The following is a 19,292-nucleotide window of genomic DNA, read 5'->3' on the forward strand; positions in this document are numbered from 1 at the left end:
AGAGATAGGTGAACTCTCGATCCAGCTGGTGCCTCGCTTGCTTGAGATGGAAGTTGACCTTGGCTGCTCTTCTGTGTTGATGTGTAGTAGGTGGATCTTCACTCCTCTCTGTCTGTCATGTGGGGTTTGTTGTCCTTGTGGCTAATTCGTTGCCATCTTGTTGGTTGTTTTCTTGCGGGGTGATGTGGGTGGTGATATGCTGAAGTGTTAACCAGTAATGTATCTTTCTTTAATTCACCACCTAATGGAGCTTGATTGGTATCTGGTACATGTTGTGGTGTCTTATCTTCCAATATTACTTCAACAACTGAGTCCTCATCTGATGTATCAGTACCTGTAACCTTTTCTACTGTAACCTCTGTTTGTGTTTGATTGTCGATCATCAAAGGCTCATCATCTGATATGTCAGTCCCTGGAACCTCTTCTGCTTCTGCCTCCTTGGACTCTACCTGTTTATTGATGGAAATATCTTGTAATGTAATTTTCTTCTTTTTATTCTAGAGCTTCAGGAATTTCTTCTGCACATTAATATTGATAGTACCCAAAAATTCCATCCAAGGATATCTGAAAACAAAATCCATGTTATCCATATTTGAAGTATAAATATCACCACGCAATACATACTTATCGATAGAAAGCTTCAAATCCTTATAAACTTGAACATCCTCATCATCAGCCTGTGTGTTTTCAATGTGTTTTGCTGGAACTTGCAATTTTTTTTCCAAATTAACATTGATAAAATTATGCTTGCAGCTAGGATTTATAGACATAATCATTTTCTCCTTCTGAATCAATCCATGAAGTTGAAATAAGGAGACACTCGTAGAAAATAACCCCTTACATGTCTCATTCTCCTTTTTTCTAACCCGATACCATTTGTCTAAAAGGACTCTTTCAAATTTTGCATTTGAAAGTTTGGTCAACTGTTTTTTGTCAAGTGAGAACCACCATTTGGCAACCTCATCACTAAAACCAAGCCACACTAAATCCTTCCAATCTTTTGCAAATACTGACTCTTTTTGTTTTATGTATTATTCAATAATAGGACCATTATCTTTTCATGTAAAACATAGAACCACCATGAAGAGGGTTTTGAAAAAAATTCACTTACTTGGGGAAAATTTGAAATGGCCACAATTCCATCAATATTGCTCGGAATCCCTATTATGACCAATTTTTGGAAATGGAACAAACATTTCACATTTTCCCATGTGGTAGAAATCCCGATCTAGACACTAGAATTGCTAATCCACACTGTAACTGTCCCGCCGTCACAAAAAATTGCTGAAAAATAGCTGATTTTAAATCAGCGATATCTCCCTCATCCGGGCTCCAATTCTACTGATATTTTTTTTTTGAACTTGGATACTTTTTCACAAGCAATATAGATCTGCAATTAGTTTTTAAATATTTTTCTCTAAGTCATACAGATCTGATCTGCAAATTCGCCGCCCTGAAAAATGTCTACAACATCACCGATTTTTAGATCAGCGATATCTCCTTCATACGGACTCCGATTCGGCCGATTTTTTTATTTAAATCGGGTATTTTTTCAAAAATAATCCAGATATGCAATTAGATTCTACAGATTTTGCACCATGACGTCCAAATCTGCTCCGCAAACTTGCTGCCCCGAAAAATTTTCTGCAACACCACTGATTTTTAGATCAGCGATATTTCCCTCATCCAGACTCCGATTCAGCCAATTTGTTTTTTGAAATAAGGTATTTTTCCACAAAAAATCCAGATCTAAAATTTGATTTTGAATATTTTGTACCAAAACATACAGATCTGATCTGCAAACTCACTGACCCAAAAAATTCCTGCAAAAAAAAAAATCTCCACTTTGCCCAAGAAAGTGCTCTGATTCCACTTGTTATAGATCTAATCTAGAAATATATGATAATATAAATAAACCCAAGAATAACAAGATATGAATATAGAAATGCTTCTCTTTATTGATCAAACCCTTAAGGTAGGGCAACACCATACATTCACTCCTTAAGGAAAGAAAACACTCCACAAGCCATATGCCTGTTCATACAGTAATCCTTGACATCTCTCAATGGAGAGTCTCTAGCCTCTATATAGGCCTTATACATACAATACCATGGGTCATTACCATGGTTCCCTCAATACCATCTATCTAATACCATGGGTCCATTACATTATTACTAACTACTTGTGGTCCCTTACATGATACAGATTAACCACTTTATTTATTACTATGGCCCATTACATTATTCCCTTGGGTACCTTCTTTTGTACCCCATATTATCCCCCATAGGTATATTACATTCCACCCCGTTAACATGTTGCATCCTCGAAACATGGGAAGAGCACAAATAATAAGATCTACTCAAAAGAGTAGTCCACTAGTACCATGCACGTGCATCTAGCCATCTAAGAGATAGGTGAACGCTCGATCCAGCTAGTGCCTCGCTTTCTTGAGATGGAAGTTGACCTTGGCCGCTCTTTTGTGTTGATGTGTAGTAGGTGGATCTTTTCTCCTCTCTGTTTGTCATGCGGGGGTTGTTGTGCTTGTGGCTAATTTGTTGCCATCTTGTTGGTTGTTTTCTTGCGGGGTGATGTGGGTGGTGATATGCTGAAGTGTTAACCAACGATGTATCTTTCTTTAATTCACCACCTAATGGAGCTTGATTGGTATCTGGTACATGTTGTGTTGTCTTATCTTCTAATGCTACTTCAACCACTGAGTCCTCATATGATGTATCAATACCTGTAACCTTTTCTGATGCAACCTCTGTTTGTGTTTGATTGTCGATCATCAAAGGCTCATCATCTGATATGTCAGTCCTTGGAACCTCTTTTGCTTCTACCTCCTTGGACTCTACCTGTTTATTGATAGAAATATCTTGTAATGTAATTTTCTTCTTTTTATACCAGAGCTTCAGGAATTTCTTCTGCACATTAATATTGATAGTACCCACGGATTCCATCCAAGGATATCCCAAAACAACATCCATGTTATCCATATTTGAAGTATAAAAATCACCATGCAATACATACTTATCCATAGAATGCTTCAAATCCTTATAAACTTGAACATCCTCATCATCAACTTGTGTGTTTTCAATGTGCTTTGTTGGAACTTGCAATTTTTTTGCCAAATTAACATTAATAAAATTATGCTTTCAACGAGGATTTATAGACACAATCATCATCTCCTTCTGAATCAATCCATGAACCTGCAATAAGGAGACACCTGTAGAAAATAACCCCTTACGTGTCTCATTCTCCTTTTTTCTAGCCCGAGACCATTTGTCTAAAAGGACTCTTTCAAATTCTACATTTGAAAGTTTGGTCAACTGCTTTTTGTCAAGTGAGAACCACCATTTGGTAGCACCATCTCTAAAACCAAGCCACACTAAATCCTTCCAATCTTTTGCAAATACTGACTTTTTTTGTTTTATGTATTCTCCAATAGTAGGACCATTATCTTTTCCTGTAAAACATAGAACCGTCATGAAGAAGGTTTTGAAAAAAAATCACTTGGCAAAAATTTGAAATGGTCACAATTCTGTCAATCTTGCTTGGAATCCCTATATTATGACCTACTTTTGGAAATGGAACAACCATTCTACCTTTTCCCATGTGGTAGGAATCCCGATCTAAGCACTGGAATTGCCGATTGACACTGCAATTGTCCTGATGTCATAAACAATTGTTGAAAAATAGTTGATTTTAAATCAGTGATATCTCCCTCATCCGGGTTCCGATTCGACTGATATTTTTTTGAACTTGGGTATTTTTTCCCAAGAAATCTAGATCTGCAATTAGATTTTTAATATTTTTCCCTAAATCATATAGATCTGATCTGCAAATTCACCACCCCGAAAAATGTCTACAACACTATTGATTTTGAGATCAGCAATATCTCCTTCATCCGGACTCTGGTTCAATCGATTTATTTATTTATTTATTTATTTTAAATCATGTATTTTTTCACAAAGAATCTAGATCTACAATTAGATTCTTCAGATTTTGCATTAGGACGTCCAGATCTACACTGCAAACTCGCTGCCCCAAAAAATTGTCTGCAACACCAATGATTTTTAGATCAACGATATCTCCCTCATCCGAACTCCGATTCGGTCGATTTTTTTTTTTGAAATCAGGTATTTTTTCACAAAGAATCTAGATCTACAATTATATTTTGAAGTTTTTGCACCAAAACATACAAATTTGATCTAGAAACTCGCTGATCCAAAAAATTCCTGCAAAAAATAAAAAATAAAAATTTTTCCACTTTGCCGAAGAAAGTGCTTTTATTCCACTTGTTATAGATCTAATCCAGAAATATATGATAATATAAATAAACCCAAGAATAACAAGATCTGAATATAGAAATGCTTCTCTTTATTGATCAAGCCCTTAAGGTAGGGCAACACCATACATTCACTTCTTAAGGAAGGAGAGCACTCCACAAGCCGTATGCCTGTTCATACAATAATCCTTGACATCTCTCAATGGGAAGTCTCTAGCCTCTCTATAGGCCTCATACATACAATACCATAGGTCATTACCATGGTTCCCTCAATACCATCTATCTAATACCATGGTCCCATTACATTATTACTAACTACTTGTGGTCCCTTACATGATACGGGTTAACCACCTTATTTATTACTATGGCCCATTACATTATTCCCTTGGGTACCTCCCTTTGTACCCCATATTATTCCCCCTAGGTATATTACAAAGGTATAAGGCCAAAACGAAGCGAAGAAGCAAAGAGGAATGAGTCTTCAATTCCCAATTCATGGCAGGACTAAAGAGAATTCCCGAGCCTACTCAATAAAACAACATGGGAAACCAATGTCAGTGAGGTGCTAACTACGATGCCCATGTAAAGGATGTCTCTACCATCATGTCATGATTTAAAAATCAGTGAGTGAACATGGTTTACTAACCATAACACAATGGGATCGACCCTATGGCAAGTGTATCGAAAAATGGAGAATAGTATACAAAATGCAATGGAAAAAATGTTCTCATTAACCTATATGCTAGTAAGTAAACGATACCTGCCATGACGTGTCAACAGTCATGGAACCGATGTGAAATTTCTGAAGAAGCGTCCAAAATGTCTTGAAAAAAAAACTATTCTCGACAATCCAAGCTCACAAGTTAAAATATTCATGAGACGAAAAAATTCAAGTTTTGAAAAAATTTGACATTTTCAAAGCTTATAAAATTATTTTTTGATTCACCATTTGTACCATTTGTGTCGAGAAAAAAAGCTGCAGAGAAAAAAGATTAAACTTGCCCCCCAAAGAATTGGACTGTTCAAATTGGATAAAAATCATCAGGTATGATCTGAAACTGGAATGCACTTGAATGAAGGGTGCAAGGTATCTGTTTCCAATAATTTTAAATGGCAAACAACTCCAAGGTGAACTCTGAAAATGTGAGAACTTCTTATTTCTAATACAGAGATAGACTGTAGGGGCATTTACCGAATATGTCACCTCTAAAGAGAGGATGAGTTCCAGAGGCTACCTGGCCCTCTACAGGCTCTGCCTAAAGAAATAATAGAAGTAAACACTCAGATGTCATTAAAATACTCATGCTTGAAGCTTGATGTCTTGCGGAATAAAACAAATAAGTTTGAGTAGTTGTTTAGGTGTTTATGTGTGAAGCTAAGTTATTTAAATTTGTTTTTTAACACATTATATCATATTTGTTTAGCTTGATATCTTCAGGAAATAATGACTCAAATATGATGAAGCAGTTCACCCGTCCTGGGCTACATCTGCTGGACTAAGCCTCCCAAAATGGGCTTGTCCTCTTGTATTAAGAAAGTTGTAAAGGATAATACAAGTAAATAAGTGCCTCTAAAGGCAATTCTAACTGTAAAAATAGAATCAGAAGATAGGAAATAGCTAATAATGCTCTTTTCCAAGCACTAAATAGTGAAATTGTACCTTAAACAGTACTTTCTCTAAATGGCCCTAGTGGCCCTTTAAAATTCTATGAAGAAATTCGAGGTGACGATGACCTCCAATAGTTCTAAAACCTTTTCCAATGGACTCAAAAGTTTGACGATAATAAAAGTAGGCTTTTGAATCACCAAAAACAGATGAATACAACCCCCAAACATCTCAAGCACTAGAATGGCCCTAGTGGCCCTGAAAGCTTCCCTGAAGCTAAACAGTGAGAAGAAAGCCTAAACAGGTGAAATGAGCTATAGAAATGGACTCAAAGCATAGAATACAGTCAGAAATGACCTTTTCACATTCAATGGCTGCACACATCCCAATGCATCTCCCAAACTGATATGGCCCTAGTGGCTCCTTGAACTTCCCTAAAGAAAAATCACTTGAAAACGACCTTTGTTTGCTGTAAAACCTATGCCAATGGATTTAAAATGTCGAAGAGACCCAAAATCAAGAAAAAATTCGCCTCAAAAGGCCTCTCCTAGCCAAAGTTATGGCATATTCATGAATTGCCAGTCTAGCCTAGAATAACTCTAGCTAAGTTTGGCTAACTGCCAGATAAGTCCGCCAAAGATGGTAGGACCGCAAAATCTAGTGCCTGCAGCCAAAATTACCTCCAAATTCGCCTAACCGCCAGGTAGACTATAGTTACATTTAAGGCGGTCACATGGGCATTTTACCGCCTCAGATTTCGTGCCCGAATTGGTGATGTGGCAGTTCTCCAGCATGGTTTACTCTGGTTGTTAGCAAAGAATGTTCACATGGGGGATCGTCAGTGGCTAGCTGCTGGCGGTCTTCCCCCGACCACTGATGGAATCCTCTTTATCATAAATGTTTTCCCGTTTACATTCAAGAACCATCGTCGTGGGCTAATGGTAGAGCTATGCACTAGTTGTGGGTAGGTCGTGTGTTTGACCCACCGAATTGCAAACAAAATTTTAAATGCCATTCCATTGTCCACCTTGGGGCCATGTCGTGGCCTCCGGGCTTGCCACATGGCACCCTTCTATTGGATACCCTAAATGGAATATTCTAGCAATATTATAAAAGGAATATTCTCTGGAATATTTTATTTCAATTATTTTTTAAAAAAATTCAAAATTGAAGGTTATTGGGCAATTTTAAAATTGACATAACTTCCGTATATGAAGTCTATTTTTCGAACCATATGTGGCTCTAGAATCAGGAAGATGAGACCTATCTAGTCATTTAGGTTTGAACTAGTTTTGAGCACTTTCATTTTTGAGCATTTTTCGACAGTTGGTCTTGAGCTCCTGATCACACCTCCCAAATGAGAGGCTTTTGTACCCCAAAATCTTACTGAAAAATATGAAATGAATTGTACAACAATGAGAGAACAAAAACATTCTCTTCTGTTCAGCCAAATGAGAAGAAAGATAAACAAATTCTCCTGCCTTGCCAACTGTCGTCATGGTGAATTTTTGCTGAATAAGCCAAGTACTTGTCGAATCCCGACCAAGTTTTCTCACCAAACAAATCTGAAAATTTCAGAAACCAGCAACGACACTTGCTGATATATGAGTTGAAATATTCCACTGAACATGTGGGCTTGCTAACTGTCACTATTCCCATCAGTCGCACCTCTTTCTCCAGAAGGAAAACTGAAGGTGACTTAGGCCAATACCCACAACAAACTTCCAAAAATGAATTATATATAGAAGAATTCTTGTGCCAGTTGTAGCATGTCGAAAGTAATGCAAATGCTCATCCCAAAATCTTGGGATACATGATGCAAAACTTCTAAAAAAGAAGTACAATGGTTCTGTTCATGAACGATAAAAGTAAGCAAACCATAATGAACCAAGTAGAGACCCATGCTGAAATTTGAGGCCTCTTTGCTTGCATGCTTTTCCAGCTCATGGAATTGTACACTGCTTTGCAGCAATTTCATTCCCTGCACCAAATGACACCAAAGGTACCTTGTGAAACAAGACAATCATCAACAACAAGTTGACCTGAAAGGTGCTGAAAAATGGACTCAACCATAAATGTAGCAAGTGAGTACACAACTGACACAAGTTGACAAAACATATGCAACACAATCGACACAAGTTGATAATCAAGGTGCGACACAATCAGCACAAGACAATAAGCATTGTGTGACACAATCGACAATGTAAAAAGTGTGCTCACAAGCGACACTAGTCGACCAACAACAAGATACATTTAAAAACACATATGAATGTATCATGTATAATGAACTATATATAGTTCAACAAATACACCTACAACCTATATGTACAGGTGCAACTTAAATTCTTCTTTTTCAAAGACCAACTAGTACATCAACGCAGAAAACAAAAAGTGGGTGACAAAGAGCTGAAATGGAAGACATTGCTGCAATAATAGTGAGTACCATACTCATCTTTTACCTCCATGGTGAAATTTTGCAACAACATAAAAAAACATGCATACATCCAAAGTTTGTATATGTACAAAAGGAGTACGTCTTACTGTGTCAAGAAGTCCATCCACTTCTCACCAAGCCACTTCCATGGTGATTTTTGCTGCTGCAATTCTTCCTCATGTGAAACTTCCCTTTTCACATAAATAATGGCATATGTGGTTTCACCTTCGCCAATCCTTTTGTCCTCTTGCAGCATGTGTGTGGGATGACGAGTTGAATGTAAAGTCCAACAATGAGAGACAACATGTCCCCTCTTTTGGCAAAAAGTGAAAATCTTATGCACCTTTTTTGAAGGTAGTCTTTGCTTCATCTGCTTCTTGTGTGTTTTCTTTCTCATCCAGCATCTCGAAACATGATGGTTAAATCGACCACAATATGTACAACAAATCTTTCTTCCATTAAAGCATGTAAAATTATCATGCCTCGCAGAAACACAATCGAATTGATCATGAGAATATTTATACCTCTTGTGCTGCTTTGCATGTTCATCATTTTTGCCTCCATGAGGAGATGAACTAGTAGATGCTCCAGCTTTCAATTGCAAACTGACATCATCGTTCTTGTCTTGAAAACTGCTTAAAATTGCATGCTTTCCATAAGCTGCATGTCTACCATCTTCTTGCTGCAACAAAGGCTTGAAACAATGGTAAGGAAGATTTCCATCATGACATTGATGCAATTGAGAACTTGGGAGAAATTTTCTCTTCAAATTTGCATCACATTCTTGAATGCATGTGATCAATGCTTCACCATTAGACTACTCATATCCAAGACCACCATTCTTGGGTCGCTCCACAACACAAATAGGCTCAATAATGTCTTGTGCATGCTTGCCCAAATCTTTGAATTCTTGATAGCCCATTTTCAACATCAATTTGGACCCTATACCTCTTGTATGCCTTTTAAAAGAACCAACACACTTTTCAATAGAGGAAACTGAAGACAAATCTGAATGATTTACCTCATGATTTACATCCTGAAGAAGAGGTATTTTCTTGGACAAAGCTTCTTGAGCTTGCAGGAGTTGTTTCTCCATGTCATGTAGTTTTTGGAGAATTATTTCCTTCTCTTCCTGCATAGCCAACAATTGTGCACGAAGCTGAACACTTTCCCTTTGATCCTCAAGGAGAATCTGCACCATGTCCTTCACCTTAATGAACTCTTCTTTCTTGTCATCATTGAAGATTTTCATGAAGGAAGAAACTTCACTTGAATAAGAAATTGACATCATGTAAATGGTCAAATAACAAAAGGAACTTCAAACAGAGTTCTCAAAGCTTTCAACAATGAAAATCTGTTGCCGAAATGCCTTCAACTCTTGGAGAGGGTTAACACCAACTATCCCAAAATGAGCTCAAGAAAACTCATGCACACAATAAAACAGTCAAGGTTGATTGCACAAATGCTCAAAATATAAACTAAACCAGAGATTGATTGAAGTAGCATTTATCTACTACGCAATTGTATAACAAAAGCGGTTTGAAGGCTTCCTGGCTTGCTTCAGACTCTGTCTATAGTTTATATAACTTTTCCTAGAGAATATAGACAACAAAAACCTACTCTAATACCATATGATCTGAAATTGGAATGTACTTGAATAAAGGGTGCAAGGTATCCATTTCCAATAATTTTAAATGTGCAAACAACTCCAAGGTGAACTCTGAAAATGTGAGAACTTCTTATTTCTAATATAGAGATAGACTGTAGGAGCATTTACCGGATATGTCACCTCTAAAGAGAGGATGAGTTCCAGAGGCTACATGGCCCTCTACAGGCTCTTCCTAATGGAATAATAGAAGTGAACACTCAGATGTCATTAAAATACTCATGCTTGAAGCTTGATGTCTTGCAGAATAAAACAAATAAGTTTGAGCAGTTGTTTAGGTGTTTATGTGTGACGGCAAGTTATTTAAAATTGTTATTTAACACATTATATCAGATTTGTTTAGCTTGATATCTTCAGCAAATAATGACACAAAGATGATGAAGTAGTTCACCCCTCCTGGGCTACATCTACTGGACCAAGCCTCCCAAAATGGGCTTGTCCTCTTGTATTAAGAAAGCTGCAAAGGCTAATACAAGTAAATAAGTGCCTCTGAATGCAAATCTGATTGTAAAAATAGAATTAGAAGATAGGAAGTAGCTAAGAATGCTCTTCCCCAAGCACTAAAAAGTGAAATTGTACCTTAAACAGTACTTTCTGCAAATGGCCCTGGTGGCCTTTTAAACTTCTGTGAAGAAATTTGAGGTGAAGATGACCTCCAATGGTTCTGAAACCTTTGCCAATGGACTCAAAAAGTCGAAGACGATAATAGGCTTTTGAATCATCGAAAAAAGATTAATATAGCCCCCAAACAGCTCAAGCACTGGAATGGCCCTGGTGGCCTTGAAAGCTTCCCTGAAGCTAAGCAGTGAGAAGAAAGCTAAACAGGCAAAATGAGCTATAGAAATAGACTCAAAGCATAGAATATAGTCAGAAATTACCTTCGTTTCACATTCAATGGCTACACACATCCCAATGCAGTTCCTAAACTGATATGGCCCTAGTGGCTCCTGAAACTTCCTCGAAGAAAAATCACTTGCAAGCGACCTCCATTGGCTGTGAAACCTATGCCCGTGGATTCAGAATGTTGAAGAGACCCAAAATAAATAAATAAAAAAATCACCTCAAAAGGCCTCTCCTAGCCAAATTTATGGCATATTCATGAACTACCAATCTAGCCTAGAATAACTCTAGCTAAGTCTAGCTAATTGCAAGATAAGTCCGCCAAAGATGGCTAGACCGCCAAATCTGGCGCCTGTCGCTAAACTGACCGCTAAATTTGCCTAACCGCCTGGAAGATTATAGTTACATTTAAGGCAGTCACATGGGGAGTTTACCACATAGGATTTCGTGCCCGGATTGGTGATGTGGCGGTTCTCTGGCGTGGTTTACTCCAGTGGTTAGCAAAGAATGTGCACATGGGGGACCACCAGGGACTAGTTGCTGGCTGTATTCCCTCGACTGCTGTGGGGTAATGGTAAAGCTCTGCACTGGTTGTGTGTAGGTATGTGTTTGACCCACTGAAATGCAAACAAAATTTTAAATGTTGTTCCATTGTCCACCTTGGGGCCACGTGGCAGCCTTCGAGCTTGCCACGTGGCACCCTTCTATTGGCTGCCCTGAATGGAATATTTTGGGAATATTTTGAAAGGAATATTCTCTGGAATATTCTATTTCAATTTTTTTTTTTTTTTTTTTTTTTAAATTCAAAATTGAAGGTTATTGGGTGATTTTCAAATTGGCATAACTTCTGCATACAGAGTCTATTTTTTGAACCATTCATGGCGCTGGAATTAGGAAGATGATACCTATCTATTCGTTTAGGTTTGAACCAATTCTCAGCACTTTCATTTTTGAACATTTTTCGACAGTGGGTCTTGAGCTCCTGATCAAGGTAACCCCAAATTCTAGCTTGCATTACTTTATGATTTTTTTTAGAAATTTCTATTGAGATTTTACCATAGGAATTTATGTTAAAAATTTCAACGCGGCATATACACGGGTTCGATATTATAAACCCGTGTACACACAGGTCCTACACGCGACTGTGTCTGAAAGGGACCCACGTATACACGGTTTGAAATTTAAACACAAAAAACTAATGGTTGGAAATCAAATTTCTTTCAGGATGACAATCACCTGGAGAGAGAGGGAGCATAATACCATTGATAATGAAGTTATGAATGATTAGCAGGCCTTAGATGCATTAAGGGGATGCAGTTTATTGAAATTTTTCAAAATTCCAAATATGAAGGCCAACACCCGCTTGCTTGAAATGTTAATCCACTACTGGAGTATCGAAGATGATGCATTTATGATTGATCAAATGTACATTCGACTGGCCGAACACGAGGTAGTCTTTCAGTGGAAGACTACGTACATATATACTGTCTAGGGCATCCTGAGAAAATTGGAAGCCAGATTCCAATAAAACATGTAGAGAGCTTGTCCCTAAGAATCTTACTGTTCACCATAGCCAGGATAAATGGATCAGCCTCATTGCACCAAGCGCCACGGCTATCCATGAGCTTGGTCATGGAGTGTCTCACTACTGTTTTTGATTGGTGTACACCTCTTCTTACCAATATGAAGAACATACCAAAATTTTTGGATATGGAATCATTTTATGCTCCTTCTTCTTCAAGAAGGTTCCAAGGCTACATCCTAGAGTATCAGTTTCTATCAGTAGCATCCGAGATCCTCGGATGGGTAGGTGGGCTGACCTAATGAAATGCCTTGGAGGTGGAGATGTGCCAAGGGCTGCTTTATATGATGAGTTCTTCTCCTGGTGGGAACAACAAGTCACCGATGTGGACGACTATCCCTATGCTGGCATGGATTTTACAAGAGATCCGGACTTGCTGCTGCCACCAAATGCCGCATGGGGAGAGATAGGTAACCATTTTTTTTAAGTTTTATCAATTTTAAGACTTTTTTTTTATGTTTTTCTAAATATGAAAATGAACTTAAAGATATTCTTGATGGGACTAAAATACTGACATAATGATCATGTTTCAGATGTGGGTTTGGTATGACCAGATGGATTTCCGCGGCAGAGGTGTTGCGGAAGAGGTGTTGAAGAGGAAACTGCAGAGACAAAGAGGGTCTTATACGCAGTCCAATGGAACTTGGTGAGATTAACTCACTGGGTACTGATGGAGGCTGTAGAAGACCTACCTAAGGAGATGCAATGTTGTGTGGTAGGAGTGCCACGAGACTGGGTTCGCCTTTTTCGGCCTGTGGCCAAAGCAGTAATCACCTACTTAGCCACTCATCCTGACCCGGGTCATTAGATAGACTGGACATGATTATGGAAATTTAGTCCTGATTTTGTATATTATTATTGAAACACTTTATGTACACACGGGTGATTTTATGATATATATATATATATATATATATATATATATATATATATATATAGTTCCATATTTTCGATGTTTATTTTTATCTTGATGAATGAATGATATGCCAATATAATGGTTGATTAGCAATAGAATCCACTAATGAATTGTCATGTCGTGGAATGTGAAAATAAGTAATAAAAACAAATGATCTTTGCGACACCCTCACTCTCAAAAATTGGTGATATAAATAAGGATCCTGAACCTGATAAATGTTATTCAATTGTGACACTACTAGCTATGAGTTAAGATACACTACCAACGAATCAATTCCATAAGAAATAGCTTGGGATAGTAAATTAATAACGGTAGTATATTCAACAATATTATGCAGAACCAATACATACTCCCCTTGACACCATTAACTAACCAGTTGGATAATAAATAACCCAAGTCACAGAAGCGAGATTCCGAGTGTGCCGACTAGCGCCATCGAAAAATCGGAAATATACCATGTCATCCATCAACACCTACCAAAGCAGATCAAAAAAGTGTCGATATCACAAAAACTCCCTGTAAGATATGTACAAAAATACAAAATATACAAAGAAGCCATTTTCTCGGCTGTAACCTAAGCAAAGTACTTCTTGAGGTAGAGCCCATCAGGGGGCTCTGCTAGCTTGTTCCTAGAGATGTTTATAGGGATAGTCATTGATCCAATCAATATATGACCTTCGGCAGATAACTGTGTTGAAGCCAAAGGAACTGTACAAACATCGCTAGTAGGCAGATTGGAGGACCTAGATTCAACTTCATGCAAAGGAGGACAAAAATATGAATGATGATGTAAATCTTCCAATGGTCGATCTAAAACCGTCATTGCTTCGAATATTGCTTCGTTGGATCGAAAAAACTGTATCTAGGCAATCCAAAATATAAGTGGAGCCGAGGGTTCAAGTAGGAGCCACATCACCATCTAAGTCCTTTCTCGAAGAAGGAGTGAGATGGTCATGTATAGAGTTATCGATAGATTCATATCTAAGCTCTATTGAAGACATAGGAGATTCTATTCCACTCACCTTCCCATCATCTAATGTGGTCACAGATGAAGGTAAGGTCCCAGGATCTGAAAAATAATGAGTTTAAACAAACTCTTTCCATGAAGGCTCCTTGGAGGATGAAATTGTATCGATTCTAGCTATAGGAGGGGGAAGATCAAATACACCCATTAAGGAAGAATACATCCCAACTCCTAAATTCTTTATAGGTTGATGAGGATTATCCACCATTGAGACAGTAGAATCCAAAGTTGCACGAGGATCACCTGGAGAATAATCCAATTGATCAACTTTAACAATTCTCCCCTCGTAAGGAAAACAAAGGACACAAAACAGAGTCGAAACTATGACATCCATTTCATAAATCCAATTCCATCCTAAGAGGAGATTGTAATCAAGGTTGGCATCAACGATTTTTACTTCGACATTAACGACCTTTCCTCCAACACATATAGGAAAGGCCGAGATAATCTCGTGTGGCCTATGAGAATGTCTGTCAAATGCTGTCAAGAGAGTGGGTGAAGGAACAGCTGTAGGTGATCCAAGTGCCTTCCAACATGACATAGACATTACGCATGTGGAAGCCCCCTCATCTATAAATGCTCAAAAAATATTAGTTTAATGGTAAGTAGAATTTATCTGGAAAGCCATATGATGAGGGAGTCCCTTTTTGAAATTGTGCATATCAAAAGTGAGAGCTAAATAATTATTTGGATCTACTGCCCCCATTGCTGAAAGCAAAGCACTTCTTTGAGCTGGACATGATTGGAGTACCTCTAAAGCAGACATCACGCATGGACTCTGAGCGAGATCTTCTACAATGGAGTAGTTCTGGGCTGCCTTAGCATTAGGGTTAATAGTCGCGTGTTTGGCATAACTTTTCAATAATCGAGGTATAGACTCGATAGAGGGTCATTCAATATGAAGTGGATCCGTAGTTCCGGGAACTGATTTATCCTATGATGTTTCAGCTTCACCATAATCATGTGACCGTGTAGCCACATTGACATGAGAACCCATCATGAAAACATTTGAGGAATTGTCCCCCTTCTGGTTGCCCCCTACAGAGGTACCAGGATTTCAGTTCGTGCCAACAAGTAGCTGTTGACCTTGGGGGAAAGGGTTAGTTAACACATCTTGGGAGCTAGAAGACCCTTGCTACACTAACAAGCATTGAGCATCTGGAATTTTCGGGCAGAGATGAGTCAAATGGTCTCCACTGCACAACTTGCATGGAAATTTAACTTTCTTCTTAGACTCTTTTCCACCCTCACCAACATTATTTCTGGGTTTGTTCACATTACTCTTCCCATCCTGATTCTTCTTTTTACCTTTTCCCTTCTTCTTCCCATCGGAATTTTGATTTCCTTTGGGGTTAGAAGCCTGAATGACGTTTACGGAAGAAGGTTGAGAAGGTGTAGGAGTAGACGGTGCAACCTGATTGGAAGAAGTAGTTTGTAAAGACAACTACTGCAATTGGCTCAGAAGGTTCACCGCATTTGCCTCAATCGATCCAACAATACCATCACCATGCGGGCCTGGCTTCGGTTTGGCTAGATCAACCGTGTATCTAGGAGCATTAGGCAAGATTTTTTGTAGAGTCCCAGGCTGAGAATATATCAGTTCTAACTGCTAGGTGCGAAAGATAGCCTGCTCTTTGGAATAAACTCCGAACATAGAAACATCCTTGGAGATCTCGGGTTGTAATAATTTCAAAAACCATTTGAGATGGAATTCAGGTGGAATTTTGGATTTAATGAGCCTCTTTCTCTGTCTCCATTAACGGATATGATCTGAAATGTGAGTGGCCGTGTCCTGATGAAAATTGGCCATAAGTTCAGTTCTGGCTTCGTAACAGACAGACAACTTAAAATGGTTTAAGAAAATGTTAGCCAAATCGGTGAAAGATGTAAAGGTGCCCCCTGGAAACTCTATATACCACTTAGCCACATTCCTAGTTAAGGTGCACTGAAATAGTCTCAACCTAATCGAATCATCGATTAGGGAGTTAGATGAGCACCATAAATGGAACGTGGTTACATGGTCGCCCAGGTCTTCACCACTCTTCCCTTCAAATTTTGGAATATTTGATGGAAGTTTGGTTGGGACCAGAGGCCAAGATGGATTGTATCTGATTGGATCATTCGTTAACTTAGTCAAGTCTGGCAGATTAAGCATGGCTAGAAAAGGAAGTCTCGGAGGACCTTGGGGATTCCACCCAGATTGGGTGGGGTTCCCGAAAGTTTGAAAAGAATGACCTGGATTTTGAAAGGCACCAGGTTGTCTGAAGTAATTGGTATAACCTACTGAACCAAAAGGTGAACTTGTGGTCTAGCAAACCTCGGAGTTTGACCAACTCCAGCCGAAAAACCTCCATAACTGGCAAAGTTTCCCCCTAATGAATTATTGTAAGGAGCTGACAGCCCCTGGTAAGGGTTCCAAGCATTAGCTAAGGGTGGAAAACTTCGAAATGAATTGACTTAGGAATATGGCACATTCCCTTGTTGGCTGAAAAATAGATTCCTAGCTCTTGTCCCACTAACCGTAGGGTTAGTCCAACTCTGAAAAGGATTGCTGCCTTGACTTGTGAAAGGAAAAGGCATAGATCCTACTGTCCGATTGGAATGTGGTATATGATCACTTTAAAAAGGGAAACCCTAAAAGGAAGCCTATCCACTCATCATGGATGTGGAGGCGGTTGATGGTACATTTAATGCAACTGAAGGAATACCTTGAGAGGGCATTCCAAAAGGGAAGAGTCCAAAACTAGATGCATGAGCTTGGGAACTTCCAGTCATCGACATAATGGAAGTAGAACCGAACAAGGATGTGCTAGCAGTAGACCCAAATAGAGATGTGGAAGGGATGGAAATCATTCCTCCCCCTTGTACTAATATAGGAGTCTGCATACTCGTAGCACTCGTGGTGGATGCCATGCTCCCAGTAGTGGTCATCGAAGGGATGTATGCGTGCGGACTTGGCCTTGAAGGCCTATGTGTCAGAGTTCTGACGTATAACAATATATCCCAATGATCAGAAGGGAGAAGAGAATTCAGAGCCAAAATTGACTCTGAGAGCTCTTATACCTCAATATTATCTTCTGATTGGAAGAGTACTCGACAAAGAACTGGTGTGTTCCTCTCTGTCTCTGTGCTAGTACCAGGTCTACCTTGTACACTTATGCCCCCAAGCGGAGGATCAATCTCCGATGCGCCAGCTACCATTAGTTGAAAACCATTGGTAGAATCACTCCTATGCCTTCTAGGAGAAGGCTCTGGACTCGCAACTGAAAGCCCACGAACTCTATGGGACTGTTTAAGTGATCGGTCAGTCACTTTGAATTATTTTAATAATATCTACTTAAAGGCTTAAGAAAATTGAAAGCTAGGACAACTAGGAGCATAGAACACACACTAAAAATTTCCCGAAATAAGTTAATAGTCAAACAACTTCCAAGTATTTCCACTCTGGGTGATTAGGACCAGACACCGTAATTCAAGAAAGTGAATAAAAAGAGCCTTCCAAAAATAGACTAGGGTAATTACTCCCCAGGACTACTAGCAAAGGTATCAGAGGAAGTTACGTTGACCTCTAGACAACAGCCTTTGCTGGTGCAAGCCCCCAAGCTTCACAAGGGTGCCCTCCAGAAGTACCATTGAATGTGATGCAACGTCAACCTCAGGTGCCATAGGATTCCCCTCTGTAGCCACCTGTGTATATCCCTAGGATTGGCAACTAAAGACACCAACTCATATCAGAAGCCGACGGAACAGTCGTGAGGTAAGATCCAACAAGTAAGAGAGGGGGTATCTCTCGTTCTTATCTTCAGAAACCCTCGTGCTTAACTCCTAGTCATGGAGCTTTCCCAGTCTCCCTAATGCTATTGGATTTCTCTCTTTATTCAAAATTCTATGTTTCACAATTTAGAGTGGCCTTGGAGAGTTTACTCTCCTCTCGCCTAATCAAATGCCCTAAATAAACCTAAAACTTGTTGGTGTATACTAATTAACAATATAAAAAGTTCTAGTTTATTTTATTAAGCACTTGATTATAAATGGTTGTTATTTTTAAGTCAAAGGGACAATACAGAAGTGAAACTGATGGTGTTCTTATGATCCAAAAGAAATTAATGAAAAACTAACTTATATGCAATGCACTTGTTTGTTCTTCGATGAAAAGCAACTTCTACTTGGGTTCTAAGAAATTTCTATAAAGCAAAAAAAAAAATCTTTTTCTTTTCTTGTAGCAGACTTCAAACTCACAAAAACTAAAAAAACTATTGATGCTCTAATAATGCAAAACTACCCTAATGCAAGGTGCAAATGATAATGCAAAAATTCTAGATTACTCTAAAAAGAAATGAAAGCAATTTGTTTATAAGCCATCTTAAGTGTTTGAAAGGAATATGAATCTTGAACACAAAATCTTTCCAAAACATGAAGGGCTAATCAAAATGATCCCAAATCACTCTCAAAAACCAAAAGAAACCAAACTCAAATTTGGCAAAGAAAGCAAAAAGAAAGTTTTTGAAGGACTTTTATTCTTCATGAAACAATAAAAACAACTTTTCAAAAGCACTCAAAATTCCACCAAAGACTGAAAGACCAAAAGCAAATCACAAGGAAACTTTGCAAGTTATCAATTCAACACAAATGAAAACTTGAACAAAATATGTGTTTCAAATTGTATGAACGATCCAGAAGCAACAAAAGAGCTTTGAGAAGCTGATCAAGAAATCAGGAAAGACACACTTTAAAATTCATTAACAAGAAACTTTCAAAAAGCAAGAAAAAGTGAATGGCCAGAAAAATGACAGGAAGCAAAGAAATCAAACCATAAAAATGAAGTTTGACACAAATATTGCAAACAATCTTCTGTTCCGGAAGACCAAACCAATCAAGAACCTCTATAATAAGCCTTATGTGTTCAAACACAAATCATAAAACTCATTGTAAAGAA

The sequence above is a fragment of the Pinus tabuliformis genome, chromosome Q (genome assembly GCF_031772625.1).
Source record: "Pinus tabuliformis cultivar Carrire ecotype Pingquan chromosome Q, CPIR1, whole genome shotgun sequence".
NCBI classification, from domain to species: Eukaryota; Viridiplantae; Streptophyta; class Pinopsida; order Pinales; family Pinaceae; genus Pinus; species Pinus tabuliformis.